Below are 21439 nucleotides of genomic sequence, written 5' to 3'. Positions count from 1 at the left end.
ATTCTTCGTTTGATCTGTTTGCCTAAATGTTGGTTATACATGTCCCTTTATGAGGAATATATTTTTAATTTTTTATTTATTTATGTATTTATTCATAGAATCGTTCTTCATCTGATCTGTTTGCCTAAATGTTGGTTAAACATGTCTGGTTGTGAGGAATAAAATCTATTTTAAATGATTTATTTATTTATTCGTTATAAATAAAGGGGCTCTTCATCTGACCTGTTGCCTAAATGTTTATTATAAATGACCTGTTGTGGTGAAAGATATTTGAAATATTTATTTATTTATTAAAAATTAAAGAGGTTCTTCATCTGATCTGTTGGCCCGAATGTTGATTATAAGAGGCCTGTTGTGGGATTATTTATTTGTTTGTTTACTAATTAATTTATTCATTTATTTATTCTTTTTGTTTATTTCACTTCCTGTCTCCTTCCACACAAGCAGTTTTGAGGTGTAGCTTTTTTATCACTGACTGGCATCTTGAGGAAACCACTGAAGTCATAGCCTAAATGATTGTTTTTGAATATGGTACAGTTTTGTGTCTCCTTTCCCTGTAAATACACAAATATAATATAGGGTACTGAATTGAATACTGAACAGAGTACTGAACAGAATACTGAAGAGAGTACTGAACATAATACTAATCAGTGGTGAACAGTGCTGAACATAATACTGAACAGAGTACTTAACAAAATACTAACCAGTGGTGAATAGTACTGAACAGAGTACTGAACAGAATACTAAACAAATGCTGAACAGAGTGCTGAACAGAATAATGAACCAAATATTGAACAGAGCACTTAAAATAGTACTGAACATAATACTAAACAGAGTGGTGAACAGTACTGAGCATAAAACTGAACACAGTACTGAACAGAATACTGAACAGACTGCTGAACAGGATACTAAACAAATACTGAACAGAATGCTGAACAGAATACTGAACACAGTACCAACTAGAGTACTGATCAGAATACTGAATAGAATATGAACAGGATATTGAACAGAATACTGAACAAAGTGCTTAACAGAATACTGAACAGAGTACTGAACAGAACACTGAACAAAATACTGAACAGAAAACTGAAAAGAGTACTAAACAGAATTCATTTTTATTGGTCCATTCATCATGAAATTCTGACTCAATGTAAAGGACAGTTTCAAATTCCTTCAAAATATGACATATGACAAAAATGAAGATACAAGCTTTCGTCCCCTCAATGATGACATGTACTGCATGTGAAGCCAAGCGATGCTGAGGTTGTGAGTTTAAGCCTCACAAATCAAGAGTGAAGAATGTGATGCCATGAATATTTCAAGATGCAAGATGAGAAATACCACTCACTGTCTGATTGCACCACTGGAGGTTGCGGCAGGGTATCAAGCCTGATTTACAGGATGTGATGTGCATTACAACTGGAATGTGATGTAAATTACATCGTGAACATCTTTTACAGAGAAACTTTAGAGCTCATATGAACTCACAGTCATAGAGAGCTTCCTTTCTTTGATGAAGATACACTGTAAATACCATTGTGGTATAGACCTGTAACAATAATTTCATAATCAGTTAGCCTTCCTCCTAACAAAGAACCTTCAGCATTGTTCTGAGCTCACAATCTTGATTTTTGTCAGGGTGCATAAGTACTGCAATCAAGGTCTTCTGTATCATGTGAATGTAGAGGCAGGCGTGCTGGAACTAAACGGTGCAGGGCCCAGTTTCCTAAAAGAATCTTAAGGTTAAGATCATCTTAACTTGTACAGAGAGTGTTTAGGGTGCTGCTCACTCTACCATTTAAGAATCATCTATGTGCTTTCGGCCCAGCTCAAGATAGTAGACTTATCTCCCTGGATGTATGTTCTGCATCCCCTCATTAAAGTGATTTTGTGCAAGCGGTCTGCACACCATGCCTTGTAGCAGAATGCATATCCGTGCACACTACCAAATGCCACTCACTCTGTTCCAGGCGAGGCTCAAATTCACAGCCTAGTCCCAGCTTTACTTGCACTGCTTTATGAGTACCATGTGCTGACTGACTGATCCACTAGAGCATGTGACAATGCTTCATCAAGCCTGATTACCTGGATGTGACACACAGTTTTTGGCTCTAAGCTTGACATCAGAGGCAATTTAAGAGGAGCCTGTCCAATTCACATTTCTCCCATTTTATCAAAAAGTGATTGCAAAATGCTAGAAGGCACTTAGTGATTAGGGTCCTTAGTTAATAGGGTTGAATGAAGCTAAAGTAATAAAAATGAAAAATGAAACTTTTTTTAGCTGTTCATGTCCACAATTTTGCAGTCCTGTACAGCTGATTTTCATCTATGGTAACATTATTACTAAGAGACTTTACATGTTAAAAACAAAATTATGTTTTTAGTTATTTTACATTAATGCAGGTGCTCCCATGCATATTGATCCTGAATGCCCACATCATGGCCCAATCCCATTTCACCCCTGCCACTTAGCCCTACCCCTCCATTTTGCACGTTCACGTCTAGGGACAGTGTGCCCTGATTCCTGTTGAGATTGAGGGGTAAGGCAAAGTGTTAGGGCTACATGGCCCTCCAAATGGAGGTTTTTAGAGGCACAGTCCAAACAGAGCGTTATGAGAAAAAAGGAAAAGCCACCATGATGGCTGCACAAGCAACCAAAGAAACACACAATTGTGAATATTTTCTCAGTTCAAAAATTACAACAACCATTGTATTGTCTTAGTTTAAAGTCCTTTCAATGTATTATAGTCATTTTCGCTAATAGTATGCTGATATATCGTCAGCTAGCTATCTAAATTTCCCATTCCACCTTAAATGGTGCAGCAGTTACATACTAGTGCCTCAGGCACCCATTTAAGGTGGATTGGGAAACTTCGAACAGAAGATTTGAAGTCATATACATCCCAAAATGTAACTAAAGCCCAGCAGTGAGGTTGCTGAACTTTACCCTCCTCTGCTATCACTGCAGACTGGCAGGGTTGTCTACAGAGCAGCACTAGTAGCCTGTTAATAAAGTAATGTTCTTTTTTATTTGAGGGTCCCGTTTCATAGGGGAAGATTTCAACCACTACCCCTTGTAACTCAGTTCCAAGGGGCAAGATGACTCTCGAAAACAAAGGGGAGGGGTAAAAATAAGAAATGGGAATGGGCCCATGTCTCATGCTCATCACCACTGTAGCTTGTGGTGAGTAGTAATATAATGTGTTTAAGGTACTTGCTAATGTGCACATGGGCTGATTAGGAAGGATTAAACCTGGTGGATGTTTTCTGATTCAAAAAGAAGTGCTTTAAGTGCCAAATTCCTGTCTATCCATTTAGTGATGTGTGATATAGTTTTTAACTTCCCGTTCATAAAGATAATCATGCTTCACCAAACTTGTCAGAGGCAGATTGTTTGTAGTCCAGACATGGATTTTTAGCGCCATCTTAAGGTAGCCTTAATTGTGACTACATGCAAACTTATTCTATTTAATGCCTGTGACACAATTAAGCCCCACCAGGTGAGGCTTAAACTCAAAATCTCAGCATGGCTTCACTTCCACTTCTATATAATTACAGGTCATGCACAGTACTTAAACTAAAACAAGTGAAGCTATGCCAAGGTCATGAGTTTGAGTCTCACCTGGGGCAGAAAGTGGGTGTTTTATCTGTACACCTCAAGAAACTCCATCTCTGAAGATCTTAGTTCCAACACACCTGCCGCAAACATTTGCATAATACTCAAGAGACTATCAGTGTTGAGTGGGTTAGATTTTTCCAAGCTGAACTCTAATCTCCAGGAGCAGCACTAGGCCACCATAGCAGGACCTGTAACGGCTCCAGTGGCGCAATTGGTTAGCGCGTGGTACTTATAAAACAGTACAAATGAAGCCATGCTGAGGTTGTGAGTTTGAGCCTCACCTGGAGCAGTGGTTTTAAAAGATGCCTAGTGTGCCCAGTCCTGATCCTGGAGATCTACCACCTTGCATTGTTTGACACCAGCTCTAATCTGACACACCTGATCCAAGTAAGGAAGGGCTTCAGCAACAACCCAAGCTTGAAATCACTAAACCACTCATGCCTCATGAAGGTGGAGCTCCAAGCAGAGGTAATGCAGTTGTCAATGTTGTCTGCCCAACAACAAGGCTATGGTCAGTGTTTTTGATGTTTCAAGATTTTGAGTACATGCATTGAGCTTATAATCTTGATTCTTTTCAGGTTTTCCGTATCATCTGAATGTAGAAGCAGGTATGCTGGACACGAACTCTGCAGGATGGTAAATCTCACTGGAAAAAAACGGGCATACCACTTATTAAAGCGATATTATGCAATCGGTCCATGCGTCATTTTAATTCAAACGAATAGCCACGTGCTGTGTTATGGCCCTGGTAAGGTGTTGACAATTGACCTTCACCCATGGCATGTTCACTTTCACAATTTCAAGATGAGAGCTGAATTCCTAATGACTAGTGGACACTACATGACATTCAAAAGTGCAGAATTGGCAACCTGTGGTTTTTTGACATAGCAAAGTACGCAATTCACAAGCTCACAGGCTCACACACTCCATGATCTTTCACCTGGAGGATTCATGACCTTTCCATAGCCGCACAGCCGAATAAACGAATATCGACTCAGCTGCTCCAAACCCAACCTAAGCGACTGCTTTTGCTCTGGTTGCTCATGCCTCACTCCCTGAGAGATTTCTCGTGCTTCCTCATTGGCTGCTGCTCATTGCTGTTTCCACTAATTGTCATAGAGGTGACCAAAAGATTCACTTTTGAGAATTTTAAACATGCTTGAAAAGACTGGAGTGCAGTTTGTTCGCTGCCTAACAATTCTATACTCCCACCCAGATCTAATTCTCCTGTGGTTGTCCATAGACATGTATTCTCATGGGACTACATACTGGGTACACACTAGTGGTCTTCTAAATATGAAATCTGAAACTGCTGCTGCATGTAGGGCTTGAACTCATAACCTCAAATAGCAAAGAGTCATGCAAACCAACCTCTGCTTTTAGAGATCAAAAGACCTGCCAAGTTTAGTTTCAGTATAAAATTACCAGAGTCGAACCCTCTTATTCAAGGTTTTTGGAATCATATCGATTGGATTCCTCTCATCAAGAAAATACTCTGCAAAGTGTGCAGACTAAGACTTCTTTTAGAACTCAGTTCCAGGTTAGGCTTGAGCTCACAACCTCAGCATACCTGTTTTAGAAGTACCAGATGCTGACCGATTGCACCACATGACAAAACACCATTAAGCCATTTCTCAAAAAAGGAGTACATACTCAGAAATGTCACATTATACCTACCTAGGATTACTGATTATAAACACAGCTAAACAATTCTTTACCGATTGCCCCACAGGAGCATGAAGAATTTCAGAATCAGAAGTAGTACAAAGGCATGTACACATCAGTAAAACTTTGTTGAAGAGCCAGACATTTGTTTGAAGAACTTCAGGAGGTCACTCTGAAGAAGCAATCTTACAAAGACAAATGCTAACAAGGTGCCAACTAGCCACCGAATGGTCCATCAGGAGCACATTTTTACGTTTACGTATAAGAAACGGCTGACGAGACAAGATGCTAACGCTGGCCATGCTAATGCAATTTTTTTTTGCTTTAGCATGTATAAATTTTACTAGTCAACATGAAATGTTTACATGTTAATGCAGGTATTCCCATGCATAGTGACCACGAATGCTAAGCGTCCTCCAAAAGCTCCACTCAAGGTGAGGCTCAAACTCACAACCTCCATCATATCCCCCATTTTGTGGATGTGATGCAGGGATGTGACTTACTCTCAAAAACTCAAAATATACAAAATATGATCAAAAGTATGTGAACACGACCATTGCGCCTATATAACATTGTTGGACATCCCATTCCAAACCTATGGGTATTAATAAGAGCCTTCACTCTTCTAGAACAGATTTCCACAAGATTTGGAGTGGGTCTGAGGGAATTTGTTCCCATTCAGGCAAAACAGCATTTGTGAGGTCAGGCACTGATGCTGGATAAGAAGGTCTGGCTTACAGTCAACGTCAGTCTCAGAGGGAGGTGTGCTGGAACTAAACTCTGCAGTAATGTAGATCTTCAACAATGGAGTTGGGCAGTCTTCAGTAGGGTGCTCTTGAGCTGTACATGGAGATCATCCACTTTTTCTTAAAATCGCTGCTCCAGGTGAGGCTCAAAGTCACAACCTCGGCATGGCTTGACGTGCACTGCTTTATAAGTACCGCGCGCTGACTGATTGTGCCACTGGAGCACATGCAAAGGTTTCACAAAACCTGATTTCCAGAACAAGATGATGATGCCTTGACTAACGACACGCTTCCTGTTGGGTGAATAGTGCTGACAAGTGCACCATCGCCTCTACTTTAAACTTGGCCTTAATTAGGTGTTTGATAGGTTTAGAAATGTCTACTCCCCACCCCTCGTTTAACCCACATTCCCTTAAAAATGTGTATTCTTGTGAGCAGAGTGTGTGCTTTAGGTGCCGTTAAAGTTTCTGCTCTAGGTGGGTCTCAAACTCACAACCTGGTTTCACTTACATCGCTTTATTAGCACCCTGCACTGACTGGCTAAAACACTCTGCCTGACAACGACTCCCAAGTGTTAGCAGCCAAACCAGACCCCAATAGTGGGAGGCTACAATATTATATACTGCTGTAGCATATAGCCATAGCTATATAGCTGCTTTCTTGGGTAAACTGTTCCAGATTGTGTAATCTGGACATGGAGTTTTCATACTGAAAGTGCATTGTAAGATCTTAAAACCTCTGTTCCAGGTGAGGCTCGAACTCACAACCTCAGCATAGCTTCACTTGTACTGCTGTATAAGTACCGCACGCTGACCGATTGCGCCACTGGAGCTCATTATGCTGTACAACTCTGATCCAGAAACACACAGTTTTCTCTGCACTCAGCTCTGCTTTATAGATGCATTTAATTCATAATATTCGATTATGTCACTAATAAGACCACGTCACCATGTTGGTAGACGAGCTGTAACTCTGACTGTTCTCTGAGAGAGCTCATTGCCTCACCGTAACTGCAGATACAACCATGCCTGTGGATAAAAATCAAGCGAAATAGACCAGAATGACCTCGAAACAGATGAAAAGATATGTAGATGCTTTGGATGCAGAGATCCGTAAACCTGCATTTCTCCAGAGTTCAGAAAATTCTAGAGTTACAGAATCTAATAAAAGTGGCTAATAAGCTCTTAAACAATAAACTCGTACATATATATCAAGCTCGAGTTAGCTTCTCATTTGAACTTTCCATTCCACCTTAAATGGTGCTGCAGCTACACTGAGGTGCCCTAACCGCAGGATGAAAAGTTTGAAAGTTGGCGAATATGAAGCCAGATTCAGCTTAGCTCAATAAATGCATCATTTTAGCTCAATCAATGTATTAATTTACCTCAATAAATGCATCATTTATCAATAAATACCTTTAACTTTAGCTTGGAGACGTTTACCCATCAGCTACCATGCAGCACAGCGAAGCCATAATCAGCTGCTGAATGCGTCTCATTGGCTGATCTAATGCCTGATCTAATACGTCCTTCTACTTTCTAAAATTAAAAGAAAGTCCTGGACAAGTGGTTAGAGATTATTTTTAAGTTTTCATTTTTAGTCGTTTAGTTCCATTCTCCCCTGATTTGGAGTGGGTCTGAGGGAATTTGTTCCCATTCAGGCAAAACAGCATTTGTGAGGTCAGGCACTGATGCTGGATAAGAAGGTCTGGCTTACAGTCAACGTCAGTCTCAGAGGGAGGTGTGCTGGAACTAAACTCTGCAGTAATGTAGATCTTCAACAATGGAGTTGGGCAGTCTTCAGTAGGGTGCTCTTGAGCTGTACATGGAGATCATCCACTTTTTTAAAATCTGGTGTTTTGTAGTCATGTTTTTTATATAACAGAGGAAATAGGAAGTGGCCAGGCTCCTCTTAAATGGACACTATTAAGGCTTTTTTAATTTAATTACAAACCACCACACATGAATGAGAGATATATAAGCACTGGCTGAAACATGAAATCTGAAGCCTTGACTACATCCACATTCAAGGTTTATGGCTACCTAGTTCTGCTCCTGAAGAACGCTCAACTCTGTTAAGCAATGTCTTAATTATTAATTCAGTCTCAGAGGGAGGTGTGCTGGATCTAAACTCTGCAGTAATGTAGATCTTCACCGATGGATTCAGGCATTCCTTCAGTGTGGTGGCCTTGGAGATCATCCACTTTTTCTTAAAATCTCTGCTCCAGGTGAGGCTCGAACTCACAACCTCAGCATGGCTTGACGTGCACTGCTTTATAAGTACCGCGCGCTGACCGATTGCGCCACTGGAGCACGTGGAAGGTCTTCACAAAACCTGATTTCCAGAACAAGATGATGATGCCTTGACTAACGACACGCTTCCTGTTGGGTGAATAGTACTGACAAGTGCACCATCGCCTCTACTTTAAACTTGGCCTTAGTTAGGTGTTTGATAGGTTCAAAAATGTCTACTCCCCACCCACGTTTAACCCACATTCCCTTAAAAATGTGTATTCTTGTGACAAACAGAGTGCATGCTTTAGGTGTAAGTTTCTGCTCAAACTCACAATCTGGTTTTACTTACATCACTTTATTAGCACCCTGCACTGACTGGCTAACAAGATCTGACTCTCTAACTACAACACTCTGCCTGGCCACAACTCCCATGTGTTCAGGGTTGGGATAGCTCCTATAAAATTAGTAGCTAGCCACTTTGTAGCTACCTTCCCAAAATTTCTAGCTAGCTAAAATTCAGCTACTTTTCCAGAAAAAGTAGTGGCTACTTTTTAGCTACTTTTTGAAAATTAGCGCACTACTTTTTAGCTATTTTCAAAGAGCGACTGTCAGAATGTTTGTGAATCTCCACCTGACACACCAAACAAGCCCAACTGAAAGTGTGAAAGAAACATACAATGAAAAGCTGCAAATATACAAAAAGATCACCAAAAAGTAAGCTTAAGTGTAACCAATACTCAAACTTACACAATCAAAGGCGTGATATCCAACAAAAATTTAGACTAAGTAAAGGCAACGTCAATCATTCCAAGTTTTTCCTAACATAAATCAACAAAAATAACTGGATACAAACCACACAATTTTGTGCAAAGCATTAACAACTGTTGAAATAAACCTGCTCAAATTTAAACATTTCAGCAAGATATGTACAGATATGTACTGCCTTGTTGTGGCTCTACAGCAGAACTAGATTTTTTGGTAAAATAACACAATCCTCCTCTGCAATACATAAAGCTCTGCTGATTGTTATAACACAGTTCTAGCACAATTTTTACAATAAATGGTCTTAAACGCTGAAGTTAGTTTCTCTTTCGCCAGCTTCTTGTTCTAATTCCTGTTCCACCTTAAATGGCGTACCAGTACATTCTGGTGCTTCAGGCACCATTTAAGGTGGAACGGGACAAGTCGAACAAGAAGCTGGATAAAGAGAAACTGACTTCAGCTTCATAAAAAGTTGAATGTTGAGAGACATTTTACAAGAAACTATTCTACTTTTGAGGAAAAATTTCCTGGTGGAGATGCAAGAAAAGCGACTATAGCTGAGCTAAAGCTTAAAGCAGAGCAAAGTAAGACTGCATTGGCATTTATATTACATTTTTAGCCTGTACTAGTACATCAGCACATACTGAGACATATTTACTGCCAAGATGGTAAAACAGACATAAAATGTTGTGGCTCCCAAGGTGGTTTCATTTTAGTTGAAAGGACAAAATGGCTCCTCTTAACATTTCGGTCACTGATCTGAGCTAAGCCTACTAGTGAGGGGTGATCAGTGCATGACCGTTTGCTTGAACTGTCCGCAGCTCAGTCAGGATTGCACAATCGCCACCTGCCCAGTTAACGACCGCTTTGTATGGTTCACACTTTGCGCGGATTGCCTGAAGCCTGTAAATTTGTAGTTAGCTACAAAAAGTAGAGGGCTACTTAGCCATTCCCCCATCCCTGCTTGTGTGGATAGCCAAACCAGACAATAGTGAGAGGCTACAATATTATATACAGCTATTGCATTAGTATTTTCTTTAACAAATTTCAATAGCTGATTTCTTGGGTAAACTGTTCCAGATTGTGTAATCTGGACATGGAGTTTTCATACTCGCCATACATAGTAAGATCTTAAAATCTCTGCTCCAGGTGAGTCTTAAACTCACAACCTCAGCGTAGCTTCACTTGTACTGCTGTATAAGTACCGCACGCTGACCGATTGCGCCACTGGAGCTTGCTATAGAACAACAGTCTGATCCAGAAACACAATTATTTCAGCACTCAGCTCTGCCTCATACATATGTTTAATTTATAATATTCGATTATGTCACTAATAAGACCACGTCGCCATGTTGGTAGCTGAGCTGTAACTCTGACTGTTCTGTGAGAGAACTCATCGCCTCACCGTAACTGCAGATACAACCATGTCTGTGGATAAAAATCAAGCAAAATAGACCAGAATGACCACGAAATAGATGAAAAGATTCATAGTTGCTGAACTTCAGAGTTCAGAAAATTCTAGAGTTACAGAATCTAATAAAAGTGGCTACTAAAGCTCTTAAACAATAAACTCGTACATATATCAAGCTCAAGTCAACTTCTCATTTGAACTTTCCGTTCCACCTTAAATGGTGCTGCAGTTATACTGAGGTGCCCTAAACACAGGACGAATTTCGAAAGTTGGCGAATATGAAGCCAGAATCAGCTTAGCTCAATAAATGCATCATTTTAGCTCAATAAATTTATTAATTTACCCATCAGCTAACGTGCAGCACAGCAAAGCTATAATCAGCAGTTGAGCGTGTCTCATTGGCTGATCTAATGCCTGATCTAATACATCCTTTCACTTTCTAAAATTAAAAAAAAGTCTTGGACAAGTGGTTAGAAACTATTGTAACTTTTTCATTTTTAGCCGTTTAGCTCCATTCTCCCCCATTAGTTTAGGACTTGCTCACTGGCGCCCTCTGGTTAAATGCCCACAGACTAAAATCTCTGCTGCAGGTGAGGCTCAAACTCACAACCTCAGCATGGCTTGACGGGCACTGCTTTATAAGTACCGTGTGCTGACCGATTGCACCACTGGAGCCTCTGTAAACACTTTTCAGGTTACTGTACACAACGTATTTAGCTTAAGTATTTCTTTTCATACAGATAAAAATATCACATAACCTTTATCTCGGTCCCAAATGAGGCCCTAAGCCCTGCGGTCCTCCTCAAAGTCCACACTTCGGTGATGTAGACAATGCGCAGATCTGCTTGGCGAGAAACCTCCAGGCTGCGTGCTTTAAACGCGTGTGTTTGAGGAAGATGCATTCATTTGCCTCAATAATTAAATTTTAATGTAAATTAAATGCATTAATTTACCTTCATAAATGCATCCCTAATTAAAAAAATGCTTCAAACATTCGCTTGGAGTTTACTTATCAGCTAACGTGCAGCACAGCGAAGCTATAATCAGCTACTGGAGCTGTTGAACGCGTCTCACCGGCTGATCTAATAGACCACTGCGGTCCTGTCGTCATTCTGTAGTTGGCGCCCATATTAGGTCTAAGCTCAATTTCTCTATGGCCAGAATGAATGGGGTTTTTAAAAGATCACCTCTATCTCACCCTGTGTTAAATAAAAATGTTCAGAACCAGATACGTTTTGTCTTGTGTACATTCTTCTCTTGAATATCACTGGATCTTCCAAATTACGAGGTCGTTAAAGAGTCATGTAAATGAAACAAGCAGGCTTTGGAGTGATACCATGTTTCCTCTGCTCCAGGCAGGGGCGTAGCACCAAACTTCAGACCCCTGGCACAGTAGTGAAAAAAAAAAGAAAAAATATGTTTATTATGTTGTGCTTCATTATGAGGCTGGTTGGTCTGCATTTAAGGGCAAAATAACTAACAATCAAGGTAACTTGTGCTTTCACTGCAAAAAAAACTGTAACTTGGCAAGTAAAATTATTTTGAATCTTGTTAATATATGTAATATTTCTCATTCTGAGATTGTTGTAAGCTTATTTTAAGATAATATTGTATGGCTCTATTATATACAGCTATAGTATTAGTATTTTCTTCACCAAATGTCAATAGTTGACTCCTTCCCATTGTGGAGACAAAGCGTCCTTGGTCAACTGTTCCACATTATGCAACGGTGCTTTATAAATTAGATTTAGAAAGTTTTTTAAAACATGTTTTATTGTCTTTGCTGAATCAGTTATGACCAGAAAACCTGTAGAGAGGATAGCTTTGTCTTCCGGGGTCTCAAACGCTAGAGGGCGCTCCCGAACTAGTCTAAAATAAATGGCTAAATATGGAGCATTTGTTTATAAATGCTTAAACATTTTAATATAAAAAAATGCATTTATTTTCTGAACACAGAACAACATAAAACATTTTAACACCACTCTAATATTTTTAAACGCCTCTGAACTCGAGTTATAAGAGTTTAAAACGGTGCCTCATAACGTCAATGATCACCAACAGCCATAAACTGGAAACAAGCGAAGCATCAATAAGCCCTGGACGCTTAAACTCACAACCTCAGTACAGCTTCACTTGCACTCAGAGATGAGATCTGAAGCCCTGACTACAGCCATGCTAAATTGATGGCTGCCCAGCCCTGAACCTGGAGATTAGAGTCCAGGTAAGAACAACTTCAGCACACTCAACGATGATAACCAAGTCTTGATTATGTGAATTTGGGGATCTGTTTGAACCAAACTCCGCAGTACGGTGGAGCTTCGGCAGATCGCGCTTTAGTAGGGTGGTCTTGAGCTGTCCACGCAGAACACCCACTTTGGGCTTAAAAGCTCTGCTCCAGGTGAGGCTCGAACTCACAACCTCGGCATGGCTTGACGTGCACTGCTGTATAAGTACCGCGCGCTGACCGATTGCGCCACTGGAGCTGATGAACCGCTTTTTTCTCCTCCGTAAATGACGTGTTTGGCAGATCTACAGGGCGAGAGCCCTCGAGGCTGCGTACTTTAAACGTGCGCGTTTGGGGAAGATGCATTAATTTGCCGCAATAATTACTAATGCAAATTAAATGTATTAATTTACCTCAGTAAATGCACATTTAATTAACAAATATTTCAAACTGTCGCGTGGAGATGTTTACTTATCAGTTAACGTGCAGCACAGCGAAGCTAAATCTCCTGTTGAACGGCTCTTATTGGCTGAACTAACGCGAGTCCCAAACCACACACTTCTGGACTTCACCTACTACACTAATGAGTGCACTTCTCATGGTATAGGCCCTGTTTTTGTATATCAGGAAATCTAGATTTTAGCTTTCATTGTTATCACTACAGCAACAAATCAAATGACATCAAGACAGTACTTTAAATACACTGGTTAATGCATTTTACTAATGAGTTTTAAAAAGTTTTTTAAAACGTGTTTTGCTGACTTTGCTGAAAGGGTTATGGCCAGAGAACTTGTAGAGAGGATAATTATCTCTCTGGAATGTCTTCCGGGTTTGTCAAACGCTAGAGGGCGCTCCCGAGTGAGTCCAAAATAAATAGTTAAATATGGAGCATTTGCGCTAAATCATAGTTTATAAATGCTTGAACGTTCAATATAAAAGAATGCATTAATTTCCTGAACACTGAACAATATAAAACATTTTAATACTGCTGTTATATTTTAAGAGCTTTCAAACTCGAGTTATAGGAATTTAAAATGGCGTCTCGTCTATGTGGATGACCATTGTGAGCACCATCAGCCAATGAGCTGCTCCACTCGCCAACCAATCAGCACTCAGTAGCAGTCAGTGCTGCCCAAAACCCATTTGCTGCAGAAAAAAGCAAGCAAATATATCATTTTTCTTTGCTAGTAAAATGCATCCTTCTACTTTCTAAAATTAATAAAAAGTTCTGGCCGAGTGATTAAAAACTCTTCATTTTTAGCCATTGAGCTAAAATGTGGCCAGACCACAGCCGGTTTATGAGGAGCCCGGCCACTTCCTATTTACCCGTTATATCAAAACATGACTACAAAACAGCAGAGGGCGCCCACGAGCAAGTTCTCAATTAATGGGGCTGAATGGAACTAAACGGCTAAAAACGAAAAGTTTCTAATCACTACTTGCTCAGGACTTTCCCGATGCATTTCTCTAAAAAAGCAAAGAAATCATACCTGTATTTTTCCTTTTTTCTACAGCAAACGGGTTTTGGGCAGCAGGACGCTGGCATTACTGCTACTGAGTGCTGATTGGTTGGCGAGCGGAGCAGCTCATTGGCTGCTCCCGCTCACAGACGTCATGGACGTAAATGAGGCGCCATTTTAAACTCTTATAGCTCGAGTTTAAAAGCTCTTAAAATATAACAGCAGCGTTAAAATGTTTTATGCTGTTCTGTGTTCAGAAATAAATGTGTTCTTTCACGTTAAAGATGTTTAAGCATTTATAAACTATGATTTTGCTCAAATGCTCAAACCAATCAGCACTCAGTAGCAGTAATGCTAGCATCCTCCTGCCCAAAACCTGTTTGCTGGAAAAAGGAAATATACAGGTATATCTTCTTTGCTTTTTAGTGAAATACATATTTCTTTTTTCCAAAATTAAAAAAAAGTGGTTAGATACTATTTAAACTTTTTGTTTTTAGCTGTTTAGCTCCATTCTCTCCCAGTTATTTTGGACTAGCTCTCAGGCGCCCTCTGGTGTTTTGCAGTCATGTTTTTTATATGACGGAGGACATAGGAAGTGGCCAGGCTCCTCTTAAACCGGCTCTGTTATGGCTTTGTTGTCTCATTAGAGCTGTATGAGTGATATAAAAGCACTGACTGAGGGATGAAATCTAAAGTCCTCGTTCAAAGCCGATGGCTGCCCAGCCCTGCTTCTGGAGATTAGAGCTCAAGTAATCCTCAAAGTCTTGAGGATTATGTGAGGTTTTGGGGTCTGTTTGAACCAAAGTCCGCAGTACAGTGGAGCTTGGGCAGATCGTGCGGGCACGCTTTAGTAGGGTGGTCTTGAGCTGTCCACGCAGAACACCCACTTTGGGCTTAAAAGCTCTGCTCCAGGTGAGGCTCGAACTCACAACCTCGGCATCGCTTGACGTGCACTGCTTTATAAGTACCGCGCGCTGACCGATTGCGCCACTGGAGCTGATGAACCGCTTTCTTCTCCTCCGTAAATGACGTGTTTAGCAGACCTACAATGCGCGAGACCTCGAGGCTGCGTATGTACGTGCGCGTTTGGGGAAGATGCGTTAATTTGCCGCAATAATTAATTATTAATGCAAATTAAATGCATTAATTTACCTCAATAAATGCACCTTTAATTAACAAATACTTCAAACTGTCGTTTGGAGTTGTTTACTTATCAGCTAACGTGCAACATAGTGAGGCTTAATCCCCTGTTGAACGCGTCTCATTGGCTGATCTAATCCTGCGTCCCAAACCACACACTTCTGCACTTCACCTACCACACTAATGAGTGCACTTCTAATGGTATATGCGCTGTTTTTGTATACTATTTAGTGTGCTAGTACGCGGTTTGGGACGCGAAAATAAAAACGCAGCGGGAAATCTAGATTTTAGCTTTCATTGTTATCACTACAGCAACAAATCAAATGACATCAAGATAGTACTTTAAATACATTGATTAATACACTTTACTAATGAGTTTTAAAACGTTTTTTAAAACGTGTGTTGCTGTCTTTGTTGGATCAGTTATGGCCAGAGAACTTGTAGAGAGGATAATTTTCTCTCTGGAATGTCTTCCGGGTTTGTCAAACACTAGAGGGCGCTCCCGAGCGAGTCCAAAATAAATAGTTAAATACAGAACATTGGAGCAAAATCATAGTATATAAATGCTTGAACGTTCAATATAAAAGAATCCATTAATTCTACTGAGTGCTGATTGGTTGGTCAGCGGAGCAGCTCATTGGCTGTTTGCTCTCACAGAGGTCGTGGATGTACATGAGGCACCGATTTACGCTCCTATAACTCGAGTTTAAAAGTGCTTAAAAATATAACGGCAGTGTTAAAATGTTTTATGCTGTTCCATGTTCAGAAATAAATGTGTTCTTCTACATTAAAGATGTTTAAGCATTTATAAACTATGATTTTGCTCAAGTGCTCCATATGAACCCCTTCATTTTGGATTCACTTTGGAGTGCCTAACGTTTGAGAAACCCAGAAGACATCAGAGATAATTCTCCTCTCTACAAGTTCTCTGAGCGAACAGCCAGTGAGTGTTTAATTTACCATTAATGCATTAATCTACCTTAATAAATACATCCATAATTAACAAATACTTCAAACTATCGCTTGGAGATGTTTACTTATCAGCCAACCAGCAGCACAGCGAAGCCATAATCAGCAGTTGAACACGTCTCATTGGCTGATCTAATCCCGCGTCCCAAACCACACACTTCTGCACTTCACCTGCTACACTAATGAGAGCACTTCTAATGGTATATGCACTGTTTTTGTGTACTATTTAGTGTGCTAGTACGCGGTTTGGGACATGAAAATAAAAACACAGCAGGAAAGCTTTCATTGTTTTCACTACAGCAGCAAATCAAATGATATCAAGTCAATACATTCGAATACACTGGTTAAAATGCTTTAAAATAGATTTGTAACGTTTTTAAAGATGTGTTTTACAACTGTTTTCATATAAAAGAATGCATTTATTTCCTGAACACGGAACAACATAAAGCATTTGAACACCATATATATCTAATATTTTTAAACGCTTCTGAACTCGAGTTATAGGAGTTTTAAACGGCGCCTCAAGACGTCAATGAGCACCATCAGCCATAAGCTTAGCTTCATTATAGCTTCACTTGCACTTAGAGATGAGATCTGAAACCCTGACCACAGCCACACTAAGTTGGCGGCTGCCCAGCCCTGATCCTGGAGATTAGAGTTCAGGTAAGAACAACTCCAGCACACTCAACGATGATAACCAAAGTCTCGAGGATTATGTGAAGGTTGGGGGTCTGTTTGAGGGAAACTCCGCCGTACGGTGGAACTTTAGCTGATGGTGTGGGCACGCTTTAGTAGGGTAGTCTTGAGCTGTCCACGCAGAACACCCACTTAAAATCTCTGCTCCAAGTGAGGCTCGAACTCACAACCTCGGCATGGCTTGACGTGCACTGCTGTATAAGTACCGCGCGCTGACCGATTGCGCCACTGGAGCTCCTTTTAGTGCGTTTCGTACACAACGTGTTTAGCATATCTACAGGGCGAGAGACCTCGAGGTAGCATACTTTAAACGTGTGCGTTTGGGGAAGATGCATTAATTTGCCTGAATATTTAATTCTTAATGTAAATTAAATGCATTAATTACCTTAATCAATGCATCCTTAATTAACAAATACTTCAAACTTTCACTTGGAGATGTTTACTTAGCAGCTAATGAGCAGCACAGCGAAGCTATAATCAGCCATTGGAGCTGTTGAACGTGTCTCACCGGCTGATCTAACAGTCCACTGTAGTCGTGTCGTGAATATGAATATTGTTACATGAAAGCTAATATTACTGTGCACTGAATTGACGTCATTGCCTCCTTAAAAACTGCGCAAACCAGCACGCTTTGCCTGTGTGGTGGCGTATTTCCATGTACAGACTGAGTTCAAATGAAAAGAAGTTAGAACAAAAGAAGCAGGTTTCCCTGCAGTTCTCTGTTCTTCATCTGATACTCAGTGAAACAGGGTAGATCTTTCTGTTCTGTACACAGCTTGATTTGAAAAGCTTTACAGTTTTACCTGAACTTACCTGGCCAATTCAGTACAGACTCAGCTTGATATCACGGCTGACTCTACAGATAAGCTGATTCAGGCTATCAAAATATCCTAATTATATATCATTCGTTTATATAAAAATGTATAGAATTCGTTTTGCATTGGTATCCTTTTGGTTAATCAAGTAGCCTATGCTGTGTTTGGTCCTGATACTATTCTAGAAAATGCTCTAGATCCTCTTAATCAAACTCTGTTCTCTGAATATTTAAAGCAGGTGGGTTAGAACTGGCAACCTTCATCAAGATAACCTTTCTCAGCAAGTGCACATATCAGTGGAGGCTTTCATTAAAACTACAAGTGTGTGACAATTTACTGTCGTTCACATCAACAGTGTTTACTCCACCAAATTTCGAGTGCCCACTCCTTTTCAACAACATGACAAAGTGGCCTTGGCAATGTGTTCCATATTATGGAAATGAAAAAAGCAGCCTTTGGAGTGACACCATGTTTCCTAAAATCTCTGCTCCAGGCATGGGCATAGGACCAAACTTCAGACCCCTGGCACAGTAGTGTGCCAAGGGCCCCTCCCAAAAAAAATAAAGAAAAGAAAAAATGTGTTTATTATGTTGTATTTCATTATGAGGCTGGTTGGTATGCATTTCAAGGCAAAGTAGCAGTCAAGGTAAATTGTGCTTTCACTGCAAAAAACTGTAACTTGGCAAGTGAAATTATTTTGAATCTTGTTAATATATGTAATATTTCTCATTTTGAAATTGTTGTAAACTTATTTTAAGGCAATATTGTATGACTCTATTATATACAGCTGTAGTATTAGTATTTTCTTCACCAAATGTCAATAGTTGACTCCTTCCCATTGTGGAGACAAAGCGTCCTTGGTCAACTGTTCCACATTACGTTACACAAACAAGGAGATTCCTATTCACAGTGGATAGTAAGATCTCAAAATCACTGCTCCAGGTGAGGCTCGAACTCTCAACCTCGGCATAGCTTCACTTGTAGTGCCGTATAAGTACCGCGCGCTGACCGATTGCGCCACTGGAGCCACTGACGTATAAATCCGTATAATCTGCATTTCTCCATAGTTGAGAAAATTCTAGTCTTATAATATCTAATAAAAGTGGCTGCCAAAGCTCTTAAACAACAAACTCTCATTTGAACTTTCCGTTCCACCTTAAATGGTGCTTCAGTCACTAAACGTGCCCTAAACGTAGGACAAATTTTGAAAGTTGGCGAATATGAAGCCAGAATCAGCTCAGCTCAATAAATGTATTAATTTACCTCAGCAAATGCATCATTAAATCAACAAATACCTCAAACTTGGAGATGTTTACTTATCAGTTAACATGCAGCACAGCGAAGCCATAATCAGCAGTTGAACGCGTCTCTTTGGCTGATCTAATCCCGCGTCCCAAACCACACACTTCTGTACGTCACCTGCGACACTAATGAGTGCATTTCTCATGGTATATGCACTGTTTTTGTATACTATTTAGTGTGCTAGTACGCGGTTTGGGACGTGAAAATAATAACAGTGGGAAATCTAGATTTCAGCTTTCATTGTTATCACTACAGCAACAAATCAAATGACATCAACTCAGCACACTCGAATACACTGGTTAATGCGCTTTATAAATTAGATTTAAAAAGTTTTTTAAACGTGTTTTACTGTCTTTGCTGGATCGGTTATGTGAAGAGAACTTGTAGAGAGGATCTCTCTGGAATGTATTCCAGGTTTGTCAAACGCTAGAGGGCGCTCCCGAACTAGTCTAAAATAAATGGCTAAATATGGAGCATTTGAACAAAATCATAATTTATAAATGCTTGAACGTTTGAATATGAAAGAATACATTTATTTTCTTGATGTTTAACTCGAGTTATAAGAGTTTAAAACGGCGCCTCATGACGTCAATGATCACTAACAGCCATAAACTGGAAACAAGCAAAGCATCAATAAGCCCTGGACACTTAAACTCACAAGCTCAGTACAGCTTCACTTGCACTTAGAGATGAGATCGGAAGCCCTGACTACAGCCATGCTAAGTTGATGGCTGCCCAGCCCTGAACCTGGAGATTAGAGTCCAGGTAAGAACAACTTCAGCACACCCAACGATGATAAGCCAAAGTCTTCATTATGTGAAGGTTGGGGATCTGTTAGAACCAAACTCCGCAGTACGGTGGACCCTCGGCAGATGGTACGGGCATGCTTTAGTAGGGTGGTCTTGAGCTGTCCACGCAAAACACGCCCTAAAATCTCTGCTCCAGGGGAGGCTCGAACTCACAACCTCGGCACGGCTTGACGTGCACTGCTGTATAAGTACCGCGCGCTGACCGATTGCGCCACTGGAGCTGTTGTCAAAACGTTCTTCTCTTCCGTAAACAAACGTGTTTAGCAGATCTACAGTGCGAGAGACCTCGAGGATGCGCATGAGGCAGATGCAGTAATTTGCCGCAATAATTAATTAATTATTGCAAATTAAATGCATTATTTTACCTCAGTAAATGCACCTTTAATTAACAAATACTTCAAACTTTCGCTTCGAGATGTTTACTTATCAGCCAACCAGCAGCACAGCGAAGCCATAATCAGCAGTTGAACGCGTCTCATTGGCCGATCTAATCCCGCGTCCCAAACCACACACTTCTGTACGTCACCTACGACACTAATGAGTGCACTTCTCATGCGCTGTTTTTGTATACTATTTAGTGTGCTAGTACGCGGTTTGGGACGTGAAAATAATAACAGTGGGAAATCTAGATTTCAGCTTTCATTGTTATCACTACAGCAACAAATCAAATGACATCAACTCAGCACACTCAAATACACTGGTTAATGCGCTTTATAAATTAGATTTAAAAAGTTTTTTAAACGTGTTTTACTGTCTTTGCTGGATCGGTTATGTGAAGAGAACTTGTAGAGAGGATCTCTCTGTAATGTCTTCCGGGTTTGTCAAACGCTAGAGGGCGCTCCCGAACTAGTCTAAAATAACTGGCTAAATATGGAGCATTTGAGCAAAATCATAATTTATAAATGCTTCAATGTTTGGATATAAAAGAATACATTTATTTTCTCGATGTTTAACTCGAGTTATAAGAGTTTAAAACAGTGCCTCATGACGTCAATGATCACCAACACCCATAAACTGGAAAAAAGCGAGGCATCAATAAGCCCTGGACACTTAAACTCACAACCTCAGTACAGCTTCACTTGCACTTAGAGATGAGATCTGAAGCCCTGACTACAGCCATGCTAAGTTGATGGCCGCCCAGCCCTGAACCTGGAGATTAGAGTCCAGGTAAGAACAACTCCAGCACACTCAACGATGATAACCAAAGTCTTGAGGATGTGAGGGTTGGGGGTCTGTTAGAAGCAAACTCCGCAGTAGTGGACCCTCGGCAGATGGTGTGGGCACACTTTAGTAGGGTGGTCTTGAGCTGTCCGCGCAAAACAAGCCCTAAAACCTCTGCTCCAGGTGAGGTTCGAACTCACAACCTCGGCATGGCTTGACGTGCACTGCTGTATAAGTACCGCGCGCTGACCGATTGCGCCACTGGAGCTTCAATCCATGGGCAATTTCTACCCAATTATGTAACTGAATACAGGAGTCTGTTTTTTTCTCGGTTATATTTTTGAGTTCATATTTAGGCACTAATTCCTTTTTTGTGTCTAATTCTCTTTAAGCTTTGATCGTTACAACAGCTGTACTGCTTTTTGA

General features: G+C 40.4%; 9 non-coding genes across 9 annotated transcripts; 1 reads left to right on the top strand and 8 right to left on the bottom strand.

The window, feature by feature from the left end:
* The first annotated feature begins 3815 nt into the window (after positions 1 to 3815).
* Positions 3816 to 3908, top strand: trnai-uau. Its single transcript is given in 2 exon segments — positions 3816 to 3853; positions 3873 to 3908. It is a non-coding gene; the product is annotated as a tRNA-Ile (tRNA).
* Positions 3909 to 6769: 2861 nt separating this feature from the next.
* Positions 6770 to 6862, bottom strand: trnai-uau. The gene is given in 2 exon segments: positions 6770 to 6805; positions 6825 to 6862. It is a non-coding gene; the product is annotated as a tRNA-Ile (tRNA).
* Positions 6863 to 8249: 1387 nt separating this feature from the next.
* Positions 8250 to 8342, bottom strand: trnai-uau. The gene is given in 2 exon segments: positions 8250 to 8285; positions 8305 to 8342. It is a non-coding gene; the product is annotated as a tRNA-Ile (tRNA).
* Positions 8343 to 12827: 4485 nt separating this feature from the next.
* On the bottom strand, positions 12828 to 12920 carry trnai-uau. The gene is given in 2 exon segments: positions 12828 to 12863; positions 12883 to 12920. It is a non-coding gene; the product is annotated as a tRNA-Ile (tRNA).
* Positions 12921 to 15025: 2105 nt separating this feature from the next.
* trnai-uau lies at positions 15026 to 15118 on the bottom strand. The gene is given in 2 exon segments: positions 15026 to 15061; positions 15081 to 15118. It is a non-coding gene; the product is annotated as a tRNA-Ile (tRNA).
* Positions 15119 to 17068: 1950 nt separating this feature from the next.
* trnai-uau lies at positions 17069 to 17161 on the bottom strand. The gene is given in 2 exon segments: positions 17069 to 17104; positions 17124 to 17161. It is a non-coding gene; the product is annotated as a tRNA-Ile (tRNA).
* A 1514-nt stretch (positions 17162 to 18675) lies between these two features.
* On the bottom strand, positions 18676 to 18768 carry trnai-uau. The gene is given in 2 exon segments: positions 18676 to 18711; positions 18731 to 18768. It is a non-coding gene; the product is annotated as a tRNA-Ile (tRNA).
* Positions 18769 to 19980: 1212 nt separating this feature from the next.
* trnai-uau lies at positions 19981 to 20073 on the bottom strand. Its single transcript is given in 2 exon segments — positions 19981 to 20016; positions 20036 to 20073. It is a non-coding gene; the product is annotated as a tRNA-Ile (tRNA).
* A 1115-nt stretch (positions 20074 to 21188) lies between these two features.
* Positions 21189 to 21281, bottom strand: trnai-uau. Its single transcript is given in 2 exon segments — positions 21189 to 21224; positions 21244 to 21281. It is a non-coding gene; the product is annotated as a tRNA-Ile (tRNA).
* Between the last annotated feature and the right edge of the window lie 158 nt (positions 21282 to 21439).

Source organism: Colossoma macropomum, unplaced genomic scaffold, assembly GCF_904425465.1.
Source record: "Colossoma macropomum unplaced genomic scaffold, Colossoma_macropomum, whole genome shotgun sequence".
Classification (NCBI taxonomy): Eukaryota; Metazoa; Chordata; class Actinopteri; order Characiformes; family Serrasalmidae; genus Colossoma; species Colossoma macropomum.
The sequence above is the reverse complement of the archived record's forward strand: the minus strand, read 5'-3'. Positions and strand labels throughout refer to the sequence as shown.